Source organism: Lissotriton helveticus, chromosome 6, assembly GCF_964261635.1.
Source record: "Lissotriton helveticus chromosome 6, aLisHel1.1, whole genome shotgun sequence".
NCBI classification, from domain to species: domain Eukaryota; kingdom Metazoa; phylum Chordata; class Amphibia; order Caudata; family Salamandridae; genus Lissotriton; species Lissotriton helveticus.
This window is the reverse complement of record NC_136067.1, coordinates 365,952,689-365,979,439: the sequence shown is the minus strand read 5'-3', so window position 1 is coordinate 365,979,439 and position 26,751 is coordinate 365,952,689. Positions and strand designations below refer to the sequence as shown.

General features: G+C 46.3%; 1 protein-coding gene across 3 annotated transcripts in view; it reads left to right on the top strand.

Annotated features, from left to right (window-relative positions):
• Positions 1 to 26,751, top strand: part of LOC144761369 (uncharacterized) — a 510,161-nt gene that overhangs the window by 257,482 nt on the left and 225,928 nt on the right. The window contains exon 1 of one of the 3 annotated variants that reach the window (XR_013595689.1): positions 22,372 to 22,490. The exons of the other annotated variants lie outside the window; for them this stretch is intronic. The gene's annotated coding sequence lies outside the window, so the exon portion shown is untranslated. Of the gene's footprint in view, positions 1 to 22,371; positions 22,491 to 26,751 lie in introns of those variants that run through there. 3 annotated transcript variants of the gene reach the window in all.

Here is a 26,751-nt window from a genome sequence, read left to right as displayed (position 1 = left end):
GTATGAGGGCCATGGCACCCCTACTCACGCATTTAGACAAAAGTGCGGGGGCGCATTTCAACCACCCGGCCGCATACATCATAATGCCTGGTTCCCCGTTATCAGTGCGCGAGGCATTGGACATCCAAAACATGGTGTGCGTCGTTATGTCTAGTTGCCCCCAGCTGAGTAATAGCGTATTGCTCAAAGTGACTGCTCGTTAGTTAAGCTTAATGCGGCCGCCTCCTCGCCTCCACTCCTCACCGTGCGGTTGGAAAACAGGACCGTATCTCATCCCAGGAACGCCGCGCTCAAGCCGGCGTTTGTTTTTAAGCTTCCTGGTGGAGTCCGGTCTGGTGATAGAACGCGCATGCGTATATGCAGGCGCTCCAGTGGGGGACGGTGGCGCCATCTTAGAACGGCAAAAACCAGTGCCTAATGCTAAAATTCAATTGCCCTGGTGTCAGCAAATACCTCCAAAAGGCCAGGAATTACTTGTACACAATCACGGTGCAGACTAACATATTTATACATGTCGAAAATATATTTTATTTTTTATTTTTTATTTTTTATTTTTTACTTTTCACCAAAGATACCTCGAGGAGGTCGTCTGTGGAACCATTAATAAATGATAATGGCGCAGCCTTAGAATGCAAGCAATTATTATTTTATATTTTGTGTATAAACTAACATGTTGTGCTCTCTCATCAACATGTCTCCTATGTAGTGTGGAAAAGTAAATTTTGCCATGTTGTATGTGCCTACGTGTTCCCCATCCTAAGTTATATGTGCATGATCGATATGCATGTATTCCCCTCTGATCGATTAAAGATGCAATTACAGTTGTGTCCATCTTTAGTATGCTAGTTTCCAGTCCTCGTGAAAGCAGCGAATATTAGGCCTATGTAAACCTACATTGCCACATTTCACAGTGTGCACGTTAATTCATTGAATTGTCCCCGTTTCTAGGCCTCAAAAGGGCCCGGACTCAGATTCAGCTCCTGTCTCCTGAACCCTCTCCGAGGAGCGATACAGCCCCCACCTGTATCCCTGACCCTTAGCTTACTTCATGCCTCGCAGTGCCCGGCCCGGCCTGGCTCTGCCTCCCAGTCTGCCAAGAGTATGTTATGCTTCTAGTTATCAGTCCAGCCCTCCTTCTCTGCATTCCTAAGCTACTGAATCGCATCAATAGTTTCCGTCATGGTCTAGCCTTTATGTCTCCGTGTAAGAGAAATACTGTATTAATATTCATAGAATATTCCTCGCACACGAACTACATGTAGAATAATACATGCACCGGTCTTAGTATCAATTAGCCTTTACCCTGATAACTTTTGGATTCTATCAATATGTACTCTAAACACCAGATACTAGATATGCCTTGGGTACATGTCGCTCTGACACTCCAGACTTTAGTCTCCTCTTCTAGCGCAGAAGTCATAGCCCCCAGTTCTCCCTGGTAACACGTCATTGCCCGTTTGCGCGCACCACTAGGTTAGAGGTCCCAGCTGCTCAGGTAGCCCCCTCCATGTTTCCGCCCCGTTTATGACACTTCTGTTACGTTTACATCACATGTCTATGTATACGCCCTGTACACGCCTTCTTGTTACATCATTTTTGCCCTTATCTTTCGCGACTGCTACGAACCACGCCTACTGCTACGCCTACTGTATTGAATGTAATGTATTTGTTTTACTATATATACTGTATGATGTTACTTTTCGGTGTGCAGCTGCCGTCCCGTCCCATGCTTCCAGGCTGTTCTGTCCCTTCCCTTATGCCTGATTAAAGCCTGAAGACTCAAGATACCTCGAATCCTGACTCTTATTTATTGAGCTATCTGTTTATATGAGTATCCTGAAAAATAGAACCGGTAATTAATTATTTATTTACCACATAATGGCGCCCGAATAGGGACTTGCCCTTTCCCCACGCGCCGGAGAAGCCACGCAGGCCCCCTGATCCTCTGCAGCCGTGACGGAACCATACCGTGCACGTGCAGATATTTCTGCTTCAAGTATCCCTCAGGCCCACGGAGGAGACGGAGGTTGCGGTCCAGCGTCCAGACGAGGCGGTGGAGGAACGCGGCGAGTCCCGACCAGAGCCCAAGCCGAGAGTCCAAGGTCCGAGGTATCCGGAGGCCCACCTGTAACTGAAGTCCGAAGTTCGTAGCCCGTCGTCGTAGCAGTCCAGTCCAGTCCGAGGCCTTCCGTTCTTGCTGCCCGGTGAGTACCGTTGCTGGGGTAGTATCTAGACAGGGTCAATTAATTTGTCTCTGGTCCGTGGGTTTGGGTACACAGATCCAACACGAAGTGTCCACCTAGGTGGATGCGGGTCCTGACGTGTCTCTTTATGGGACCGGTAAGTTTCGTACTGTTTTAGCAGTGCATCTAGTCATTCCAGTAAGTTCTGTTCTCGAGAAATTCATGTGTTCTGTTCTCAGTATTCCAGGTAATATTCTGTCCGAACTGTTATTTTAAAATGTTATTTCATGTGTTTTCAATGTCGTGGTATGAGTGATTTGTTTTTCAAGTTATTATTATGTTTATTGTGTATTGTATTGTGTCCAGATTCCAGTCTAAGTCATGCCTCTATTCTCGAAATTACGTCAGTTAAAAACCAGAAAAGGATTGCTAGAGGAAGCAGTTCCTGTCCCGCCTAGGGACAGTCCAGGACATTTTATGTATCACAAGCATGGCTTAAGTGCCATATTGTACTTAGACTTATCGGTCGAGTATACTAAAGATCTAGAAGAGAAATATAGATGGCCCGTATCAGGTACGTGGGATGCCGAGTGCATCATGCGAGTAGAAGAAGCATTATGGAAAAGGAAATCCAGACAGTCCCAGAAAGATGCCATCGAGTTATGGCGCAAAGAATCTCATAAAAGAACAGAAAAGGAATTCAGAAAAACAGAGTTAAGTAGGGAATCCTTAGAAAAAGCCCAAGAAAGGGAATTAATCGAAGTAGGTGAACGAGTTAAAGCCGAACAGTCAGACAGACAGAGAAATGCCCTTATTAAGGGTATGTATCCTCTTCTTGCCGAGGGCTTGCCGAAAGCAACCCCGGAAGCACCAAGTAATTTTCCGCCATCATTAGTTCCGATTAAGCTACGTCACAAACCGACCGCAGCTGATATTTTTCTCTCGTCCTATTTGGACGACACAGTCCCAGCATATGCCAATCCTGTTCCGCCAGCTCCCGTAAATAATGTAATTCCTGGTCCTCCAGCCACCGGGGCACCCGTTACAGCACCTGTTACGGTACCCCCGGTCCAGCCTACAGTACATGTACCCGCAACATCAGTCACTCTCCCAGCCCGTACAATACCCGTCGATAATTCTAGTCTAGGGGCCTCGGGGGGAAGTCCTCCTGGAACCCCGCCTCAGCACAGACGTGTGACATTAATCGAGCTACATGCCCGAGCGTTACAGCGTTCGCCCAAGCATCAGTCAGTTGCCGATATCAAGCGAGCTCTTACCGAATGCCGTTATGATCCAGTCCCAGGTGATGATAATATGGTCATATATTCACTGCGTGTAAGACGGGTGACCGAATATTTGGACACCCTGCCGAATATGAAAGGTTATCTAGACAGAATATATCGTTTCATCCGTACAGGAGCAGACCCAGGAAGTATTGGCGACGCCATGGCTCAACGAAAAGTCGAGATTCAGCTCATGCTTTTAAAGTTTCTAATTAATTGTTTAATAAGAGAACAAGATTATCCGGAGAAAGATCCGGAAGAAATGAAAGTCCTGACCAAATGGAGTGACCATATAGCCGAGGGAAGACACAAGACCCAGAACTGTATAGAGAGTATGTACAAGAAAATCCGTAGGGAAATAATAAAGTTACACGAGAAACGAAAAGCAATACAAGTATCCGAGAAAGAAGACGACTCTTCTAATGAAGAGGTAAACGACGAGAATCCCTCCAGAATAGCGTATGTAGGTAGAACTAGACTTCCCGACCGACATTCACGCCCAGAACACAAGAAAGTTTTCCCTCCTCCAGCACCAGAACAAGGTTCTCTCGAACAAGTATTTCAAGCTACCGATCACATTCTGAAATCACGAATCGGTTATAGTGAACTTAGTACCATGCATGAACAAGAACTAGCCCGATCAGCAGTCCGGTGGACTACTGATTCTACCACTTTTCCAGACGAAATAGTGGCACAAATGTTTCTGAAACTGCCCCCAGCCGAGCAGCGACTGGTGGGTATGTATATGATTCAGCACCTCATTACACTGTATGAGGGACAACATTCTGATCCAGGTCCGTTACATGATGTTCTGAACGAGTTACTCCAGTACAGATGGAGAGGTCTAGGTACCGATTTAATTAGTATCATTCTAGAACAGCGTCACAAATATAGAACGTTTCTGAATCCGCATTTTGTTCATGTCTCACCTCCAGAAAGTAAATCATTGTACATAGATAGACAGCATCCGTTACGAGAAGTACATCCAGTTAGGACAACGGGTGGTGATCTAGAACGAGTATTTGTTTACACCCCTATCACCAAGATGGAACTCTTAGAGATGAAGAAGTTAATTCCCTGTCATGACAAAGATCCAGCAGGGTTCCATCGAGAATTAAAAGACATGCTCCGTATGGGAGAATACACGTATCCTGATATTATTAAAATGTTAAAGGTCCTGTTGCCCGCAGGGGTATATGAAAAACTCAAGGAAAAAGAATGGGAGGTGGGAGAGAAAAAGATAGATTGGACAGCTCTAGAAGCTGAAGATAATTCACGAGTACCAGGTACCGGTCTAGGGGGTAAAGTTAAAGAATTGCCCGAGTTATTGATTCAGGTTTTGCCAAGATTACTAGCCACGAAAAAGGAAGATTGGGATGCAATCTCAGCATGTAAACAGAAACAGGATGAAGACACTAGTGATTTTTATTCTAGATTTGAAAAATGTTTTATTATTAACAGTGGTCTGAAGACAGGTAGTGAATCATACCCTCATCTTTTTGTTACCAAATTAGTCGAGAATTCAAGTCCACAAGTTAAAAATCGAGTTTTGAAAGTCGAAAGTAGTTGGCAAGCTAATACCCTGTCACAAATGTTACAGATGCTCCAGTATCACCAGAAGAGAATCAGGGAAGAGCAAGAACACGAAAGGAGACGTATGAAAGACACGAAAATGAAAGTATTAGTTGCACAATCTGTTCCGCAAGACAGTCAGAAGAGGGGTCCGAATCAAGCCAGTCATCCTGCAGCTCCCGTTAAAGGGACTTGCAATTACTGTAAACAGCCAGGTCATTTTGTAAATGAGTGTGCAGTTCTGAAACACAACATAGCTACTGGTAAGACTAAAGAAAGACCACGTCCGCCTAGACAAGAACAAGTTTCACAGACTTCTCAGCCACCACAGAATGCACAACAGACAGTTCCAGTGCCGCAGCCTATCGCTGCAACACAGCATGTTACACAGCAGATGTACCAGTATGCACAGGCAGAGTATCCAGAGTATCAACAGTATTCATGAAACAGCCTAGAGAGGGAGGTAGGCTTGCCTCTCATCGAGATACCTGTAGATCAAGAGGGTCCCTATGTACACAGTCAAGTATTAGGGAAAGACAGAAAGTTTCTGATTGATACAGGGGCAAGTAGGACTACCATCAGTCATGACGAGGTTCCAGGGGCTCCGCTCTCAGGCTCTAGAAATGTTTCCCTTGGATTTTCAGGAAAACCGATTGTTAATGAAATTTCAAAACCAGTTACTCTAGAAGTTGGTCCATTGTCCCGAACTACTGATTTGTTACTTACGAAAGCGTGTCCAGAAAATTTGTTAGGCATTAAAACGTTAAAGGAATTAGGAGCAGTTATATGCTGTTCCCCAGAAGGAGTACGATTGTTTTTACGCGACTTTAAAGGTCACTATGTATTACGTGATTTTGATCCAAGATTATTGAATGTACCACAGCATTTATGGGCGCAAGGTCCAACTGATGTAGGATGTATGCACATCACACCCCATCGTGTGACTCTCAAGCAAGGTATAGTTTTGCCACGAATCAGACAGTACAGATTGCCACCTGAGGCTGTAGCAGCCTTATCCAAAATTATTGACAAATTTATTGCTCAAGGAGTGGTTGTAGAAGCTGACTCCAATGTATGTAATTCTCCTATCATTCCAGCCATGAAACCTACTGATCCAAATGCACCTCCAGTATATCGATTAGTGATTGACCTTCGAGAACTTAATAAATGTATCATACCTCAGTACCCAGTAGTCCCAGATATTTCATCCCTATTGACAGCCATTGATTCCGCAGCCACGTTCTTCACTGTTATCGATCTCAAGAACGCATTTTTCAGTGTCCCCATTCATCCAGACAGCCAGTACCTTTTCGGTTTTTGTTTAAATGGAAGAAGCTATAAATTCACACGAGCTCCTCAAGGTTTCACAGAAAGTCCTAGTATTTACAGTCAAGCACTTAAGAGACAACTAGACAATATTCACATGCCAACTGACACTGCCCTGCTCCAGTATGTCGATGATCTACTGATCACCGCCCGTTCTGAACGTGACTGCGAGCGTGCGTCACTAACAGTCCTGTATTTTCTGGCCGAGCAGGGGCACAAGGTGTCTCCTTCCAAATTACAATTCTGTGTCCAGCAAGTGGTATACTTAGGACACTTACTGTCCAAGTGGGGTAGGCAGTTGACACCAGACCGTATCCAGTTAATAGCGAGTCTTCCACAGCCCAAGACCCAGAAGGAGGTACGAGCTTTTATTGGCCTCACTTCTTACTGCAGACAATGGATTCCTCAGTATGCATTTCTAGCCAAGCCACTGATACAGTTAACGACACAGGAGGCAGCCGTATCGACTGTCCTCCCTTGGACCCAGGAACATACACTTGTTTTTAATGAATTAAAGAAAGCCTTATGTCAAGCACCTGTTCTAGCAACACCGAACTACAGTAAGCCTTTTACACTTTTTGTCACAGAACGTGATGGTACTGCATTATCTGTTCTCACACAAGATCAAGCAGGACAGTACAAGCCTTGTGCTTATTTTTCGAGCACATTAGATCCAGTAGCCCAGGCGCTGCCTGCGTGCCTTAAGTCAGTTGCAGCCACAGCTCTAGCTATCAGACAAAGTGATTCCATAGTATTAGGACACTCCCTGACAGTACAAGTTCCACACTCCGTGGAAGTTCTTTTAAACCGAACACAGACTCAGCACTTGACAATTGCACGTTTAACAGGTTATGAACTGACACTGTTCCAGCCACACATAGACATCAGACGCTGCAACATTCTAAATCCAGCTACACTGTTACCCTCAGTTACTTCAAATCCTGCCACACATGACTGTGTGGAAATTGTTAACACTATGACCAAGCCAAGACAAGACCTGACAGATATTGCATTACCTAACCCCGACCTGACACTTTATGTGGATGGTTCATGTATGAGAGCAAGTACAGGAGAACTAGTAGCCGCGTATGCAGTGACTACTGAAACAGAAGTTATAGAAACACATCGTATTGACACACTGTCTGCTCAAGCAGCAGAGCTAGTCGCTCTGACCCAAGCCTGCATACGTGCCAAGAACCTGAAAGTAAACATATATACAGATTCACGTTACGCATTCGGAGTCGTACACGACTTTGGAGTGCTCTGGCAGGAGAGAGGTTTCATGACTTCTCATGGAACCAAGATTCAGCATGGTCTCCTCATTCAAGCTCTGTTAGATGCAATACATTTACCGACAGCTATCGCTATCATGAAGTGCAAGGCACATACGAAAGTCACTGACATCATTTCCCAAGGAAATGATCTAGCAGATCGAACAGCCAAGCTTACAGCTCAGACCCCAGGCATTCCAATTAACATGACACAGACACTCACTCCAGATCCGACTACTTGTATGACAGTTAAGGACCCTACACAAGATGTCATAGATATACAGTTACATGCTACTCCCGAAGAAATCAAGAAATGGTCCGAACAAGGAGGGGTCCAGACAGATCAAGGATGAGTGACGAAGGGAAAAGCCACATGGTTTCTCCCCGACTCTATGGTTCAAGTCATTATCAATACCGCACATAGTCCAGCACATCTAGGAGAAAAAGCTATGTTAGACAGTATTCAGAACCTTTGGTTCAACAAGCATTTACGAGCTGCAGCCAAGCAGAAAGTCCGTACCTGTATGATATGTTGTCAGTTCAATCCAGGTAAAAGTGTCCCGGTGGAACAAGGGGGATTCCAGCCTCCTGACCACCCTTTTGAAGTCCTCCAGATGGATTACATTCAGATGGAGCGATGTCGAGGTTTCAAGTATGTCCTCGTAGTTGTATGCGCTTTGTCCAGGTGGACAGAAGCATATCCAGTCCCAGATTACACAGCCGCGACCACTGCCAGGCAGTTGGTTCGTGAATTCTTTCCCCGCTATGGACTCCCTAGGGTCGTGTATTCAGATAACGGCCAGCCATTCTCATCTGAGCTTATGAAACATGTTTCCCTTCTATTGGGGTACCAGTGGAAGTTCCATTGTGTGCGCCATCCTGAAGCAGCCGGCCTCGTAGAGAGACATAATCAGACCCTGAAAATCCGTATTGCCAAGACATGTAAAGCGAAAGGTGTAGACTGGCTAGTAGCCCTGCCAGTTGCTTTGTTTTTTATGAGGATGGTTGCACATTCCAGATCAGGTCTGTCCCCGTATGAGGTCGTATTCGGCCGCCCCCCAAACATGTGGGGTACACCTAGACCCCGCAGTATTACAGATGTTTCCAGTAATATGCTGACAGATTACCTAGCTTCCTTGATGTCTGCCCTACACTCTTGTCGTTCACAGGTTGCCGCCGCATTTCCAGACAACACCGAGGTGAAACCGCATGAGGTCATTCCAGGCGACCTGGTATTGGTGCGGAATTTTGATCGTTCAAGTCCGCTGGAGCCCCGTTGGAAGGAGCCCCGGATCGTTTTACTTACAACAAGGACCGCAGTGAAACTAGAGGGCAGGAAGGGCTGGGTCCATCTGTCCCACATCAAGAAGTTCCATGGAGTTCGAGAAAAGACTTTTGCTAAGGGCTACCTCATTCCTAAAGACTGCCTAAAAACAGACTCTGAACTTAAAGTTCCACTGTTAGAGAAAACTCTGCATCAGGAGTATAAAAAGAAACTCCGGTCTAGTAAAATAAGTCAGCCAGTTTAATTGTCTAAGTCCCTCTCGGGTGAAACGGTTAGACAGGTTCCTGACATGTATGAGATAGACCCCCATAGTGAGAGAGTTAGTCAAAACTCTATCAAATGTATTATTGTTCTAAGTTTTCTGTTACTCTTGAGTCTAATGGTTACCTGCACAAGTTATGCTTTACATTTATGTTTTCCAACTTCACATGTAAATATGTTTTCTAATGCTACAGTAGAGCACACATTTAGTGATCTGCCTCCTCACGAGCTATCCTATCGTCTTGCTATGCGAAATAATACATTCATCAGAATGTTACACTATTCACACCAGACCAGCAATGCCACTAATTGTTGGGTGTGTGGTCGACTCCCCCCTTTCCAGACACCGAAGGGAGTTCTGCCACTCTTTCCTTATCCATTTTCACATAATGGTTCGTGTGGAGCATGGTCCACGTTAACGTCATCCTCAACTGATATGTCCCTTCTGAATAGAACATGTTTTCCAGACAAGCAGGGTCTCTCCCATAGAACAGGGTTAGATCTAGAAAATGAAGTATATGATTTAGGTAATTATTCTTCGAATTTCATGGTCCTGAATGTTCAGTCTGATACTACTCCAGATTTGCCTGCTATTTCAGTACTACCAGTCAAAGGCGAATTATGTGTCAGAAAGAATGGTTCCGCACATGTAGGACATAGTGATTGTACTACTACTGTCGAGTATAGTGACAGTGGGAAATCTATTTTCAAAGCCTCACGTCATTCTTATTTTGTTTGTGGTCAGACCGCATATGTTCGTCTGCCCCTCGATTGGGATGGAACATGTTACATTGCCTTCCTACTGCCACCAGTTTTTCTAGCCCCATCTGATTATCACAGAAACACACATCTAGTACACGTCAGACATAAAAGGGAGATCGAGTCCCCGATTGTCGATCAAACTGAAACTACTCTAGAACAATATCAAGACTTCAATAAAGGTTTCTTCTTCTTTATAGGACCTATCCAGAATAGTAAGCTAATCCGTAGGTTAACCAGAACCCTTGAAGCAGTAGTGAATGAGACTACTTCTGCTCTAGGTAACCTAACTGAAGAGCAATCTGCTATGAGATTTGTCGTGCTCCAAAATCGTCTCGTTCTTGACGTCATACTGGCCGATAGAGGAGGAGCATGTAGAGTCATCGGATCTAGTTGCTGTATTTTCATTCCTAATAACGCGCCGTCTGTTTATTCAGCTATAACCAGACTTCATAAAATTGCCCATCAGTTACACCAGAATCCAGGCACCTGGACATGGTCCGGTTGGCTCTGGAGTATTATATCTGCCTGGGGATGGAAAGTATTGTCATTCCTAGGTATAGCAGTAATGATCATATTCAGTTGCTGCCTCTGTATACAATGTGGCCCTGCGATTTGCGGCATTTGTGCTACCTCTTGTATCCCTAGTCCTAAACCCCGTTCCAAGACAATTCGAGACGAGCAAATGATGCTATATGAAATGATAGATGGTATCATGAATATTGATGTTTCCTGATGGAAACGTAGGGCACAAGGAGGGAATGTGGAAAAGTAAATTTTGTCATATTGTATGTGCCTACGTGTTCCCCATCCTAAGTTATATGTGCATGATCGATATGCATGTATTCCCCTCTGATCGATTAAAGATGCAATTACAGTTGTGTCCATCTTTAGTATGCTAGTTTCCAGTCCTCGTGAAAGCAGCGAATATTAGGCCTATGTAAACCTACGTTGCCACATTTCACAGTGTGCACGTTAATTCATTGAATTGTCCCCGTTTCTAGGCCTCAAAAGGGCCCGGACTCAGATTCAGCTCCTGTCTCCTGAACCCTCTCCGAGGAGCGATACAGCCCCCACCTGTATCCCTGACCCTTAGCTTACTTCATGCCTCGCAGTGCCCGGCCCGGCCTGGCTCTGCCTCCCAGTCTGCCAAGAGTATGTTATGCTTCTAGTTATCAGTCCAGCCCTCCTTCTCTGCATTCCTAAGCTACTGAATCGCATCAATAGTTTCCGTCATGGTCTAGCCTTTATGTCTCCGTGTAAGAGAAATACTGTATTAATATTCATAGAATATTCCTCGCACACGAACTACATGTAGAATAATACATGCACCGGTCTTAGTATCAATTAGCCTTTACCCTGATAACTTTTGGATTCTATCAATATGTACTCTAAACACCAGATACTAGATATGCCTTGGGTACATGTCGCTCTGACACTCCAGACTTTAGTCTCCTCTTCTAGCGCAGAAGTCATAGCCCCCAGTTCTCCCTGGTAACACGTCATTGCCCGTTTGCGCGCACCACTAGGTTAGAGGTCCCAGCTGCTCAGGTAGCCCCCTCCATGTTTCCGCCCCGTTTATGACACTTCTGTTACGTTTACATCACATGTCTATGTATACGCCCTGTACACGCCTTCTTGTTACATCATTTTTGCCCTTATCTTTCGCGACTGCTACGAACCACGCCTACTGCTACGCCTACTGTATTGAATGTAATGTATTTGTTTTACTATATATACTGTATGATGTTACTTTTCGGTGTGCAGCTGCCGTCCCGTCCCATGCTTCCAGGCTGTTCTGTCCCTTCCCTTATGCCTGATTAAAGCCTGAAGACTCAAGATACCTCGAATCCTGACTCTTATTTATTGAGCTATCTGTTTATATGAGTATCCTGAAAAATAGAACCGGTAATTAATTATTTATTTACCACAGTAGCACAAGTTACACCCGCGTCCACGGCAAACATTAGCGCTAGACACACAACGCACAACATCAGGCAACTGGTCAAAAAATTGAGATCTATGGCGGGAATGTACCAATTACCGCGAGAATCCACCTTAGGTGTCTACAGGCACATCAAGGCACATATATTAGCCAATAAGCTGGGATTTAGACGTTATAACTAAAACTCATCGGATCAGGGGTCTCATGAGGCAGGGTCTAGATGGTATCCCACTGTCTCTCATTACCCCATAACGTGGTCAAATACCGTGCGAGTTCATCCATGACAGAGCACACCAGGCACATCATTAGGGCAGCCTCAAACGACCTCAAGAGTGACGGTTGATCAACAAGGAGCACTTACCAAAAAATGGGAATCATATATAGCTAGCTCACCCTTAAGTGTCTATTTCACTCGGTTCCACTCCAGGATTTCGTTCAGGCCTACACTGTCACTGCGTTCTCTGTATATCCATCTGGCTTCTTTACTGAGCAACGCTGTTTCCATGTTCTGTGGATTGCCTTTTATTACTTCCAACACAGTCCATGTGAAGTCATGTTTTTCTTTGTGGCAATGTTGCACCAACTTTGTGGTCAGTTTGCCCGCCTTGATGGTACTTAGGTGTTCCTGAATGCGCACCTTGATTTTTCTTGTGGTCAGGCCAAAATATTGGAGACCACAGCAGCATAGCAGTCTATATACCACATGCGTGGTGTTGCAGTTGCTAAAGTGGTTAAAGAACCATACTCTCCCTGTACTCAAGGTCACACTGTTGCTTTTTTTAGTGAGGGAGCAAACCGAACATGTCCCACAGGGATAATGTCCTTTGGGCAAAGTGGACAGATCTCTTTTGTGTGGTACCGGGGTGCGGGTATGGACTAGTTTGTCTTTAAGGTTAGTTGCTCTCTTAAAGGCAAACCTTGGTGGTGGCATCCGGAAGTCTTTGGTGGATAGTACTCTTATGATATCAAGCAATTGATCTACCGGGTGTTTACTCAGGGGTTTGTAATTGGTGCGGACACTCAACAGGCGGAGCACCTCTGTCTCGTAGTCCTGGGTATTGAGTACCACCACCGCACCCCCTTTGTCAGCTGACTTGATTGTCAACGCGAGGTTTTTTTCTAGACCTCTTATTGCCTCCCAGTCCTCCTTAGTCATATTTGAATGTTGAGAATGTTCCTGGGATTTCTCAAAGTTCTCAATATCATTAAGGACTCTTTCCTCGAAGACAGACACTTCAGGGCCCACAGCGGATCCAGACGGACAAAAGGTAGATGGTCTCTTCAGATTGGTACCTCGGAACGAATTGATATCTTGTTCGTTCTCCTTGTGAGCGAAGAATTTCTTGAGCTTAATTTTCCTCAACGTTTCGTGAAATTCCACGCGACATTTAAACGAGTCGTGTTTAGGGGTGGGTACAAACCCTAGTCCTTTATTTAGTACCCTTTCTTCACTGGGTGTCAAGATATGATCTGATAAATTGACTACAATGCTCTCGTTTAGTTGTCCGTTCGTCCCCGGCTGCGGGTCACTCTGGGTGAGAATGTCTGCCATTGGGGTGTCGAGCTGCCTCTCCCTCGGCCTCGCCCTGTGGCACCCCTCCCCCTGTTGTGGTTGGATCTCTGGCCCTGCTCTAAAAAAGCACGCAATAATGCACCCAAATCATCTGTCTGGCGGTTTTGCTGGTTAAACCGCACCCTACTGTTTTGCTGGGGTTCTTCCTCTTCCTCACTCGAGGTGTTATCAAAGGTCCAGTTGTTTGGTGTACGTCTCTGCTGTTGTCTCCCTCCCCTACCTCTGTATCGGCTGTTGGTGTTCTGTGGGGCAGGTGTTTGTTGATAGTATTCTTCCTTCACATAAGGGAAAGCCCACTCGTGGGTGTATCTTTCTAAGTTCTTTGTCAACCCTTTTATCTTCTGGTTGACCATATAGTTTTTATAATCAACAAGGTCGTCCTGAATTTTTTGCAAGTGCTCCTTGCTGTCCACTAACGTGGTATCTTTTGAGATCTTCTCTTCCAAGTCGAGGATCTCCTTCAGGAGCTCCTCGCTCAGTCGCTGGGCAGTGCTAATGATGAGGATGAGCCAATCCCTGGTGCACTTATTGGCAATAAAACTCCAATCCGTGCGGAATTTTTCGTCATCCAGGAAAATACGCGGCTCAATCCTGACTATGAGGCTAGGTGGTGCTACCCCCGCCGTGTAATACTCTGTCATCAATGCGCCATGCAATGCTATTCGGACTTGTTTTTTCTTTAGTGTGGATAATTTTTCCCACTCCTCTCTCACGGATACGGATCCCCGTAGTGGGGCCCCTAACATCAACGAAGGGCCTGACAAAATAGCCGAGATCTGTTCCTCCGAGAAGGCCAGGCAGTTCTTATCCATTTGTACCGATACTATCAAACAACACAGAGGGTCTGAAGAAACACACCAGTCTTTCCTATGGATGGGGATAGGGATGGGGATAGGAGAATGATTCACAAGATCTTACAAAAAAACTCGTGCAGCGCAGTTACCCGAGTAGAGTCGTGAAGAACGCTAGAAAAAGGGCACTGAATACGCCTAGGAGTGCCTTGCTGGAACACACAAGGAAAGAAAAAAGAGACTGCCTCCCGGTGGTTATGACTTTCGACCCCATGGCTACAAAAATCAGGCAGTCTATCAGAAAACACTGGGACTTACTATCCACCAAAGACTTCCGGATGCCACCACCAAGGTTTGCCTTTAAGAGAGCAACTAACCTTAAAGACAAACTAGTCCATACCCGCACCCCGGTACCACACAAAAGAGATCTGTCCACTTTGCCCAAAGGACATTATCCCTGTGGGACATGTTCGGTTTGCTCCCTCACTAAAAAAAGCAACAGTGTGACCTTGAGTACAGGGAGAGTATGGTTCTTTAACCACTTTAGCAACTGCAACACCACGCATGTGGTATATAGACTGCTATGCTGCTGTGGTCTCCAATATTTTGGCCTGACCACAAGAAAAATCAAGGTGCGCATTCAGGAACACCTAAGTACCATCAAGGCGGGCAAACTGACCACAAAGTTGGTGCAACATTGCCACAAAGAAAAACATGACTTCACATGGACTGTGTTGGAAGTAATAAAAGGCAATCCACAGAACATGGAAACAGCGTTGCTCAGTAAAGAAGCCAGATGGATATACAGAGAACGCAGTGACAGTGTAGGCCTGAACGAAATCCTGGAGTGGAACCGAGTGAAATAGACACTTAAGGGTGAGCTAGCTATATATGATTCCCATTTTTTGGTAAGTGCTCCTTGTTGATCAACCGTCACTCTTGAGGTCGTTTGAGGCTGCCCTAATGATGTGCCTGGTGTGCTCTGTCATGGATGAACTCGCACGGTATTTGACCACGTTATGGGGTAATGAGAGACAGTGGGATACCATCTAGACCCTGCCTCATGAGACCCCTGATCCGATGAGTTTTAGTTATAATGTCTAAATCCCAGCTTATTGGCTAATATATGTGCCTTGATGTGCCTGTAGACACCTAAGGTGGATTCTCGCGGTAATTGGTACATTCCCGCCATAGATCTCAATTTTTTTACCAGTTGCCTGATGTTGTGCGTTGTGTGTCTAGCGCTAATGTTTGCCGTGGACGCGGGTGTAACTTGTGCTACATAGGAGACATGTTGATGAGAGAGCACAACATGTTAGTTTATACACAAAATATAAAATAATAATTGCTTGCATTCTAAGGCTGCGCCATTATCATTTATTAATGGTTCCACAGACGACCTCCTCGAGGTATCTTTGGTGAAAAGTAAAAAATAAAAAATAAAAAATAAAATATAAAATATATTTTCGACATGTATAAATATGTTAGTCAGCACCGTGATTGTGTACAAGTAATTCCTGGCCTTTTGGAGGTATTTGCTGACACCAGGGCAATTGAATTTTAGCATTAGGCACTGGTTTTTGCCGTTCTAAGATGGCGCCACCGTCCCCCACTGGAGCACCTGCATATACGCATGCGCGTTCTATCACCAGACCGGACTCCGCCGGGAAGCTTAAAAACAAACGCCGGCTTGAGCGCGGCGTTCCTGGGATGAGATACGGTCCTGTTTTCCAACCGCACGGTGAGGAGTGGGGGCGAGTAGGCGGCCGCATTAAGCTTAACTAACGAGCAGTCACTTTGAGCAATACGCTATTACTCAGCTGGGGGCAACTAGACATAACGACGCACACCATGTTTTGGATGTCCAATGCCTCGCGCACTGATAACGGGGAACCAGGCATTATGATGTATGCGGCCGGGTGGTTGAAATGCGCCCCCGCACTTTTGTCTAAATGCGTGAGTAGGGGTGCCATGGCCCTCATACCCTTTAAACGACAAAAATCGACATTGATGCGCAATTGTGTATTATGAGGCTTGGTAGTTCTATCATGCCCTGAGTTGAAACGCGCTATTGTTTATTTGTTTAAATGCGCGAGTAGGGTTGTCACGGCTCTCATGCCCTCAAAACGATAGAAATTGACGCTGATGTTCATTGTCGGTGTTTAAGGCAGCTCTATAATGTCCTTTTTCATTCCCTATAGATTGCTACTTCAATCATTTTTAAACGAGTCAAAGCGTGATTTGGCCAGCCGGTATGAGTTGCCCATGCTGGCCAGGGGTAATTATAATTAAAAGTGTATAATTATATGCTTACAACCATTACTCTGATGTGGAAACCTATGAATTTATATTGACTACTGGGCATGTCTCTGGTTTTTATTTGTGTCTCAATGCAATAGTGTCCAGAAAGGATGTTCAAAAAATTGGTGCAGTGACCGAGTGTTCAATACTCTGATGAATCTGCCGAAACTAATGGGGCAGTGAAACATGTCGGTATCAGGTACTGGTAGGCGATATTAAGCTACCAACCTCTGTTTTAATTCTTCAGCTCACACTGAAACGAAGAATAAAGTGATTGAGTGGGTGTGGCTGTTGATTTTATGTCACTCTGTCCTTTATGAGTTAATGTTGTTATACTCTTTATGTTGCACCTTTACACGCATTTCAGTTTATGTGTTGTATCTATTCTGTTTTCTTTCCGGATTGGAAGGCAACCGATGATGAGAAAGGGGCATTGAGTTGGTAACATCTGCCAACATCCCCGAGGGTGTTCGCCCGTGAGGTGCCTTCCTTTCCACCACACATTTTTCCCTTTTAAGGTGTGTACACATGTGGTGAAGTGTGGATAGATGTACTGTCAGTATCGAAGGCAGACATTTGTTGGACATCACGCTGGACACTTTTTGAATTGAGACCGTAGTATTTAATTAATTTTTTGGAACAATAAAATGAGTGGGGACAATCAGACATTAGAGGAGTGATACCGCACTGCGATAGATAGCAGGGGTCTACCTCGGTATGTAAACAAAGAATACAACCTGAGTGATGTGTACTCATGTCTCTGAAATGTAATAATCGCCCCAGGTATAGGGATCTTGTTGTTGATTGACTGGTATTTGCGGGGGCCAGGGGGTCTGGCGCTTGGCGCGGTCCAGGCACGGACGGGCGTAGACGGGCTTACCTGTGGCGCGCCTTCGGCGCGCATGGGGCGCGTCCGCTGCGCGTTTGCCACTCTGCCATAAGTGGAGAGTGGAGGGGGGCGGGGCGAGGGAGGAGCAGCTGGGAGGCGGGAGCGGGGTGGTGAGTGGGGAGGGGATCGGTTCGGGGATGCTGGAGGGAGCGGGGGTGGAGCCGCGGCAGGGAACGGGAAGGAGAGATGGGCTAAGGGCACAACAGCACAACAATGATACAGGCACAATAATGATGCAGGCACAAGGAGGTCGCTGGCACAAACCAAAACTAATGCGTTAAATTAAGCCACAGAATGCAGGAGATACGATACCAGGCGCGGGGGAGCAGCGTGGCACAGAATGCAGGGGATACGATACCAGGCAGCAGAATGGCACAGAATGCAGGAGATCCAGGCACAATGCGACAGGGCACACCAAGGAGGGCCGCGGGCGAGTGGAGCGACCGGTTCTGACCAGGTCAGGTCGGTCACAACTCCTCGCCTCGCGGGTATGGCCTTATGTTGTTTGTGGGAGGGAGGAGCAGCTGGGAGGCGGGAGCGGGGTGGTGAGTGGGGAGGGGATCGGTTCGGGGATGCTGGAGGGAGCGGGGGTGGCGCCGCGGCAGGGAATGGGAAGGAGAGACGGGCTAAGGGCACAACAGCACAACAATGATACAGGCACAACAATGATGCAGGCACAAGGGGGTCGCTGGCACAAACCAAAACTAATGCGATAAATTAAGCCACAGAATGCAGGAGATACGATACCAGGCGCGGGGGAGCAGAGTGGCACAGAATGCAGGGGATACGATACCAGGCAGCAGAATGGCACAGAATGCAGGAGATCCAGGCACAATGCGACAGGGCACACCAAGGAGGGCTGTGGGCGAGTGGAGCGACCGGTTCTGACCAGGTCAGGTCGGTCACAACTCCTCGCCTCGCGGGTATGGCCTTATGTTGTTTGTGGGAGGGAGGAGCAGCTGGGAGGCGGGAGCGGGGTGGTGAGTGGGGAGGAGATCGGTTCGGGGATGCTGGAGGGAGCGGGGGTGGAGCCGCGGCAGGGAACGGGAAGGAGAGACGGGCTAAGGGCACAAGAGCACAACAATGATACAGGCACAACAATGATGCAGGCACAAGGGGGTCGCTGGCACAAACCAAAACTAATGCGATAAATTAAGCCACAGAATGCAGGAGATACGATACCAGGCGCTGGGGAGCAGAGTGGCACAGAGTACAGGGGATACGATACCAGGCAGCAGAATGGCACAGAATGCAGGAGATCCAGGCACAATGGGACAGGGCACACCAAGGAGGGGATACGATATCAGGCAGCAGAATGGCACAGAATGCAGGAGATCCAGGCACAATGCGACAGGGCACACCAAGGAGGGCCGCGGGCGAGTGGAGCGACCGGTTAAGACCAGGTCAGGTCGGTCAATATGGCTCTGCACTGCATTTTTTGTGTGATGCTTGAACATTGGTTCCTGCTCTGCTTTGTGCAAAAAAATAGTTTGCCCCATAGTAAAAAATTACAGAGAAAAACTGTTTGGAATGTATACATGTGACACATTCACAAGGCAGGGCATAAGAAGAATTAAAAAAAAGGCCAAGGTACAAGAAAACAGAATCATGTGCAAGGGAGCTAATGTGGAATGTGAAAGTTGGGTCCTTGTTGGGTCTGACAAGTAGCTTACATGTGTCATTCATCTGTTTTGAACTTAGATGTTTCAGAGGCTCCCTCTTGATGTACGGTATTGCCAAAGCTTTATCTTATTGTTGGACTAATCACAAAGCTGTACTAACTTTGGCTACAGGTTTTTGAGTTTTAAAAGGAGTCCTTAAGGACTAGTGATGACTTCTTTTGATTTGTTTATCTCCAGGTACAGTACATTCTAGGGGCCAATCAGCAATGCTACCTTGGTTTGAGGCAGAGTTAAAGTTGCATTATTTACTCATGTTAGGCTCCTGAAGCCCTGAATGAAGATAGCACAGTACTCTCTTTAGATGGCCCCTCATCTCATTCCAAAGGGCTAACATATGCTTTCAAAAGATTTTGACTCTGTCGGGAAAGCAGAAGCTAGAGGACCAGCAGCAATTTCAGAACACACTTTGCAGCTCCTCCTGGGACCAGATGTCTGATTTAATGTTGACAGTTTAGCATCAGTAACCACCATATGAGAGGCTAGGGTCTGCAAAAAGTCAGCACAATCCTCCAATCTTTCTCACTGAAGTGAAAGAACCCAACATTTATTGTTGCTTGCAAAGTGATGTATAAATCACCCCAACTCTTGGAGTGAATAATTGTCTTTTATTGCTCTTAAACTACAGGGTTAAGTTGGATTTTCCTGACCTTGATATGGAGATTCCTTAGCTGGATTTAAAAGCAATCAGTCAATCAGGAGTTTGTAAAGTATGGCTACTCACCCGTGAGGGTCTCAAGGTGCTGAACTGAAAGTTAATTAGCATGAGCCTCTGCCAGCTTGCAGCCTGTGCTCAGTTTGACTAGGTGTTAAATGGCTTCCATGATCAAACAGTAGGCTGACCTGAATGGCAGAGATGATTCCTCTGAACTCCACAGAATATTTGTTTCAAATCCTGCTCGACGGGTTTGATGAGCCACCTATACCACCTGGGGCATTCTTGAAAGGGAGAGAACAGGATGTCAAGTCAATTCTTGTGGATCCCGGCTGGTTGCAGAAGCACCCTGCGTTTGTCATCCTAGACTCCTGTCTCTTGGTTTTATGTGGGTACAGTGCCTCCTTCAACTGGATTTTAGTGTTTGATGTGTGAAGACACTTGAATTATCATAGTATACTCCCCACACTCACTCCCAGCTCTGAGTGCCCAAGTTGAGTGTTATCAAAGACATTTACCATCTTGGTTTTGCTCTGACCCACTGCATTGTTGGCCTCTTTGTAGCATGGTAATCAGGAGCTACTGCAAAAGTAGGTAGATCAGCACATGGGAACTTTTATCCCATTGGTTAGGAATGGGCAAGGAATTACCCCGTCCACTAGTTCATGTTAGGCGTAAATGTGAAATCTCTAGGCACCCATTTTATAACCCTTTCTGTACCTGTGGAAGATCAGAAGAGGATTGGACCTGCTGTCTGTGATCTTAGAGGACCTCGGACTGACTGGATTTACTCCCTCTTGTATCAAGGACAAATAAGTGAACTCCAAGTGGACTCAGTTGGCCGATCTCCTGTGTGGCCTAAGAGAGCCATTGAGCTGCAAGAGCCCTTTTCTTGGAAGTACCCAGCTGACTAGAACCAACTTTACCTGCCCTCGACCCTGATATTGGCCTGTGACTGACACCATGTGAGTCTCTAAATGACTCCCCTGAAAATCGTAGGGGCTTTAGGAGAGTGGTTGCTAGGCATTTAAAAGACTAAGGGCCTCATTTATAAAGGAATTGGTGCAGGGCAGCGCCTCAATTCTTCTTGCTGCGCTATGCTGCCCTACCCCAATGTGAAAGGGCAGCAATGCACCCTATTTATGAAATGCGGTGCATTCCTGTCCTTTCCCCCTTAGCTGGCACACAATTTGCTGCTGAGTGCCAACGTAGGCTCCTTTGCACCATGATGCAAAGGTGCTTTGTTGCAGGCAGGATTGTTTTTGTGCAGGAAGGGGCACCTTCCTGTACTAAAACAATCTGGAGAGGTGTGTTTCTCATTCTTTGTGTGCTGCAGAATGCAGCATCTGTGGAGAGAGGAAAGAATGAGGAGAAATTAAATATTTCTCCTTGTTATACCTGCCTTAGGGAGGCGTTAGGTTTTGGCACTGCCCTAGGTTTATGTCATTTTATAAATCTGGGCCAGTGTTAAATTCCATGCGTGTTGCGAGGGAATACACTGCAATGCCCATGGACTACCTCCTTTATGCAGAGTAAGGCAAAGCAGCGCCTTGCACTGCCTTACTTTACCCCATATCTGTGAGGGCATGCAAAGCCGCGCAGGGTGGCTTTGCGTCGCCTCATAGATATGATTGAGAGGCCTGCACCACCGGAGCATCAAGAAAGTGATGCTCCAGCTGCACAGGCCTCTTGTAAATAATGTACCTGCTTTGGGCCAAATATTGGTATTAGGGACTAGAGAACTCAACTTTTACATTTAGTAAAGAGAGGCGAGGAGTATAATGTGGATGAAAATAAGACGCTACCTAGTTCTATACCTGAGAAAACTTTAATTAGCAGTAACTGCAGAGGCTTATTGTCTATTCCACAAGTAATAATATTTTTTGCCAAAAAGGCTAATAACATTTAGTGTGAATCACGGCTGGCACCTACAGTACAAGGGCATTAAACTAAGAAGTGAGCTCTTTATTTATTCTATTTAATTGGGTCTACTTCAGTTCATCTGAAAAAAATTAAACAAGCAGGATTGGAATCAGTGTATGATCATTCTTGCCAAAAAAATGCATTATTTTAAGACATGTTCTAGATCATATATATTCACACTTTTTTTTTAACAAGCAGGATTCGAATCACTGTATGATCATTCTTGCCACTAATGTATTATTGTATGACATCTTCAACAGTGGTAGTGCATCACTACTGGCAGTTTATTGATTGACCTGGCGAGCCCCACAGGGACATCTATTGGCAGCCTGCGGTACTGCATCCCTCTGGCAGAACGGAACAGGTTCCCCCCCCCCCCCCCAACACAGGAAGTCCCCCACGGACACACACATGGTTGACATTTCGCCACTCCTGACTCGGAAGTTAAATCGACGCAACTTTTCGGAAATAAACCACCCGGAAGTGCACCATTGCAACGTGTGGAGGGCATGCTCCATATCATGTCACCAGGAAGTAATTGAACAGCTCGTTAGTTCGATAGCTGCCCCCAAAAATGTGGCTGATTTTATACCTCCATGCAATGTCTAGGTAAGGTTAAGTAGAGCGTTAAGCTGAGGGCGCATTCAATTTACAGACCCGTTTTTATGTTCGCAGGAAACAGCAGAACTGGTTTCGTGGAAGCATTACAGGTCATACGACATGAGACCCCTCTGGGAGCTCTGCGAGCACGGACATGGAGTCATTTCTGTTTTGTTCTTACGTCACGAGGCCAGGTAGAAACAAAAAAATGTGTTTTAATTGAACTGAAGCCCCGGAGAAAACAAAATGCAATGTGGATGCAAATGGGTGCAGTACCGCAGGCTGTCCCAAGGTGTCCCTGCGGAGCCACGGGGACATCTAGTGACGGCCTATGGAACTGCACCTTCCCTGCTGGCAGATGGAATTCGATAGGCACGATTCATTCCCGAGCCGTCAAAGCCTAATAATTTGCAGTATTTTTCTTTTGTGGGTTATCTTTGATCCTTTAAATACGCCAGTTCTTTGTATAGTTTCAGGTGTACTCTGTCAATATCTGCGCTGGTCTGTGCAGGCTCTTAAGGGGCAGATTTTCAAGCCCCTTGCGCTACTTTTGCGTCACTTTTCCCATGTTAAAAATGACGCAAAAGTGGAGCAAGGGTCTTGTAAATCTGCCCCCTACTGTTCGCAACTTTTCCTTTTCGGGGCAGATTTACGACTTCTGGCGCATCTCTGCTAATCATCAGAGATGCGCTAGAAGAGTTGCAACGCATCTGCCCACTCATGCGCCACTACTGATGCGCCGCGTTTACAATGTGGCGTACCGTGGCGCTCGGATAGGCAGATGCGGGATGCATCCCCGGCATAAATGCGGCACATTGCCGGAGTTGCGTCGCAAGCGCGACGCAGCTTCAGCAAGGCTTGGGGGTGCCCTATCTCTAACACGCTGCGTCAAACCCATACGCCTGCTACGAGCAGGCACAGGGTTTTGACGCAGCATGGCTCTAAAAGTGACTGAGTGAAATGTTGTAGATTTCACTCAGCCACTTTTAGGAGGTGTTCCTGCACTGGAACGCCTCCCCCCTCCCACTCCACTTGCGCAGGAACGCCTTCTTGTGGCGCAGGGCTTTACAACGTGACGCATCTCCCAGATGCGTCACGTTGTAAGTACCCCGCAACATGGCGCTGGCTCTGCGCCGCCGCTGCATCACAAAAGTGACGCATTGGTGGCTAAAAGAGGCGCAAGGGGCTTGTAAATCTGCCCCTTCGTGTTTATGTGCTAGCACTATTCAAAATGGTAGTTCAGCACTTGATTGTGAGAACTCCAAGCTTTTTTTTAATAGAGAAATCACACTCTCCCCGTAGTTGACAAAATTACACTAAGAAACAGGGGCCTCATTTATGAGGCCTTGCCTCAGTTTTGCGCTTCCGATGCGTCACTTTTTGTGACGCATCGGGGGCGTAAAACATGCCTCCTGTTGTGCACTATTTACAAAGTGACGCATTTAAGCAGATGCGTCACTTTATAAACCCCTGCGCTACATTATACCTGCGTCAGGTATAATGTATGCAGAGGGGGCGTTTCCTCGCAAAAAGCCTCGTAATAGTGACGCAGTGAAATCTATGAGATTTTACTGCGTCACTTTTAGGACGCTGTTGCGTCGAAATCTTGCGTCTGACGCAAGCCCTTTCACATGGGGCTTTCCCTATGTGAAAGGACGCATTGGTGGAGTTCCGTCACATTTGTGACACATTCCAGCAATGCGTGACTTTTGCGCTTACAGATACGTTTCTGACGTATCTTTAACTCCTTGCGACATGATGCGTCATACTGTAAATATGCGTCATTTCTCATAAATGAGGCCCCATGTGTGCACTGAAATAAAACATCCAGGGCTAGAATTACCATGACTGTGCAGAGTTACACAAGAGGAGCAAAGAATCTGCTTTGCTGAGCAAAAGTTATTTTACAATGTAAAGGTGCTCTTTTCTCATGCAAATGGCGCTTCTCGCTGCTTTGCTGGGAGCTTTATAAGGATGTAACTTGGGCAGACATTGCAACCACCTATACTTTTTGACAAAAGTTTTATCTACGAAGATTTTGCATATTGAGCTTTGCCTCCTTGAAGCAGGCGCTAACTTGAGAAGTGTTTTTATTTCTCTAAAAATTCATTCTTTGTGTGTGTACTGTACTGTACAGCAGACATTCAATTTGTGTTTATGCTTAGAATTTGAAGTGGAAGCGTATGTTTCTAGTACAAATCCTCAGCTAGACATCACATGCACACCCCATGTTGCAAAGGTTATGCATGACATTAGGCAGCTTGTTTGGGCACCGGTTCAAGGAATGACAGCAGCAGCATGCAATGTTTAATAAATATGGCTCTGCCCTGCATTTTTCCCCATGAGTGATGCTGTAACATTGGTTTGTGCTTTGCTTTGTGTCATAATTAATGTTTGTCCCTTAGTAAATCATTTTCACAGACAAAAGCAGTTTGGAATGTATACAAGTGCCACATTCACAAAACAGATGCAAAAGAAACGATGGACAGACGTTGCAAACATTCCTCCCCAGTCACAAGAATCTGGGGGGCATATTATAAAGATAGGCAATAAAATTGGTATTCCAATTGAAGCTCAGGTTAGATGTCCTTCTTATCTAACATGGGTTTCAATTGGAATTCCATAGAGCATATTATCAAGCCCATTATCGCCGTTTTACCGGCAGTTTTCTGCCGTTAAAGCGGCGATAATTTTATCGGCTGTCTTGATAATATGCCCCTGGGTTTAATCTATTATTCTTTTGCTCACCACACCACTCCAGTTTGGACCTAGTCATGTGCAAATCAGTATTGACCCTGTTCCTTGTTGGAACAGTCCAGCTCGAACTGCCAAGCCAGTCCCTCCCAGGACCAGAAATTAGCATCCTGGGACCGGTTTCAGTGCATGACCTTTCATCAGCCAGGCTAGCTTGAATCCAGTGGTGCAGTGTGCACGGGACCCCACATCTGGGCATAACCTTCCCACTTAGGGCAACATATGCAAAAGAAACAACTGATGGACGGAATGCTGGACAATGCACACATTCACCCCCAGTCACAAGGATCTGGGTTTAATCCATCATTCTTTTGCTCACCACACCACCCCAGTTTGGACCAAGCCTTTTTACATTCACAAACCGGCATAAGAAGAATTGGGGAAAAATCCAACTCAGAAGAAAGCAGAATCATATGCAAGGATGCAAATGTAAAATGTGAAGAAGATCCCGGTAATAACGAGGATACGGGCACAAGACGGGAGGATAGTAGGTACACAGACGGACATTAACCAAGCATTTTATGACCACCTGGCCGCTTTATATGCTCAGCCGGAAGTAGTCGGTGCTGACCAGATCGCAGCCTTCCTGTCCGATCTCCCCTTCCCTGCTCTGCCGGGAGATGCCCAGAGGGAACTCGGAGACCCCATAACGCGACACGAAATCCAGACGGCTATCAAGTCGCTGAACCGCAACAAGACGCCAGGTATGGATGGCCTCCCGGTGGAGTTCTATGCGACGTACTCAGACACCCTGGTGCAGGTATTGGAGAGAATATACCGAGAGGCGCTGACGGAGGGCCATCCGCCTGAAACCACGATGCAGGCGTTGGTGGTCTCCCTGCCGAAACCCGGAAGGGACAGCTTGGACTTGGCAAACTATAGACCATTGTCCATGTTGGCAACGGAATATAAAATTCTTAGTAAGGTAATAGCCCAACGACTGCAACAGCACCTCCCAGCGTTGGTTCACAGGGACCAATGTGGGTTCTTGCCGGGCAGAAGCATCTCTATAAATATACGTAGGTTGCACGCCCTTATGGCATCTGCCAACCCTGAACTCCCTAGGGCGGGCTGCATAGCTTTGGACCTCCGCCAGGCCTTCGACTCTCTAGCCTGGCCGTTCATGTTCTTGACTCTGGAGAAGTTTGGAATTCCGGCCTCCCTCATAGCATGGATTAGATTGCTCTATACTGTCCCCACGGCCAGGGCACGAACGGGACGACATATCTCGGGAACATACGCAATCCATCGTGGCACGCGGCAGGGATGCCCGCTGTCGCCGCTGTTATTCGTGCTAGCTCTGGAACCCCTGGCCATAGCCCTAAGAGCTACGATGGAACATAGGGCGATACTAAGTGGTGGCACTCTGCACCTTCTGTCCTTTTACGCGGATGACATCATGTTGTTCCTAGGGGACTTGGAGGCTGGCCATGGTCCAGTGTATGGCATCTTTGAGAGATTTTCTGTTATATCTGGCCTTACTATTAATCCTGAGAAGTCCACGGTCTTCTATTTTAGAGCTACCCCAGATCCCGGGGTACTGAGGTTTGGCGCTGCAGTCCTTCCGATCGCACCGGACACATTTAAGTACCTGGGGGTGCAGGTTTATCGTCACCAGGAGGATCAGATTGAGGGAAATGTCAAAAAGGCCGTGGCAAAACTTCGGGCCTCCGTAGGGTTCTGGACGACATTACCCTTATC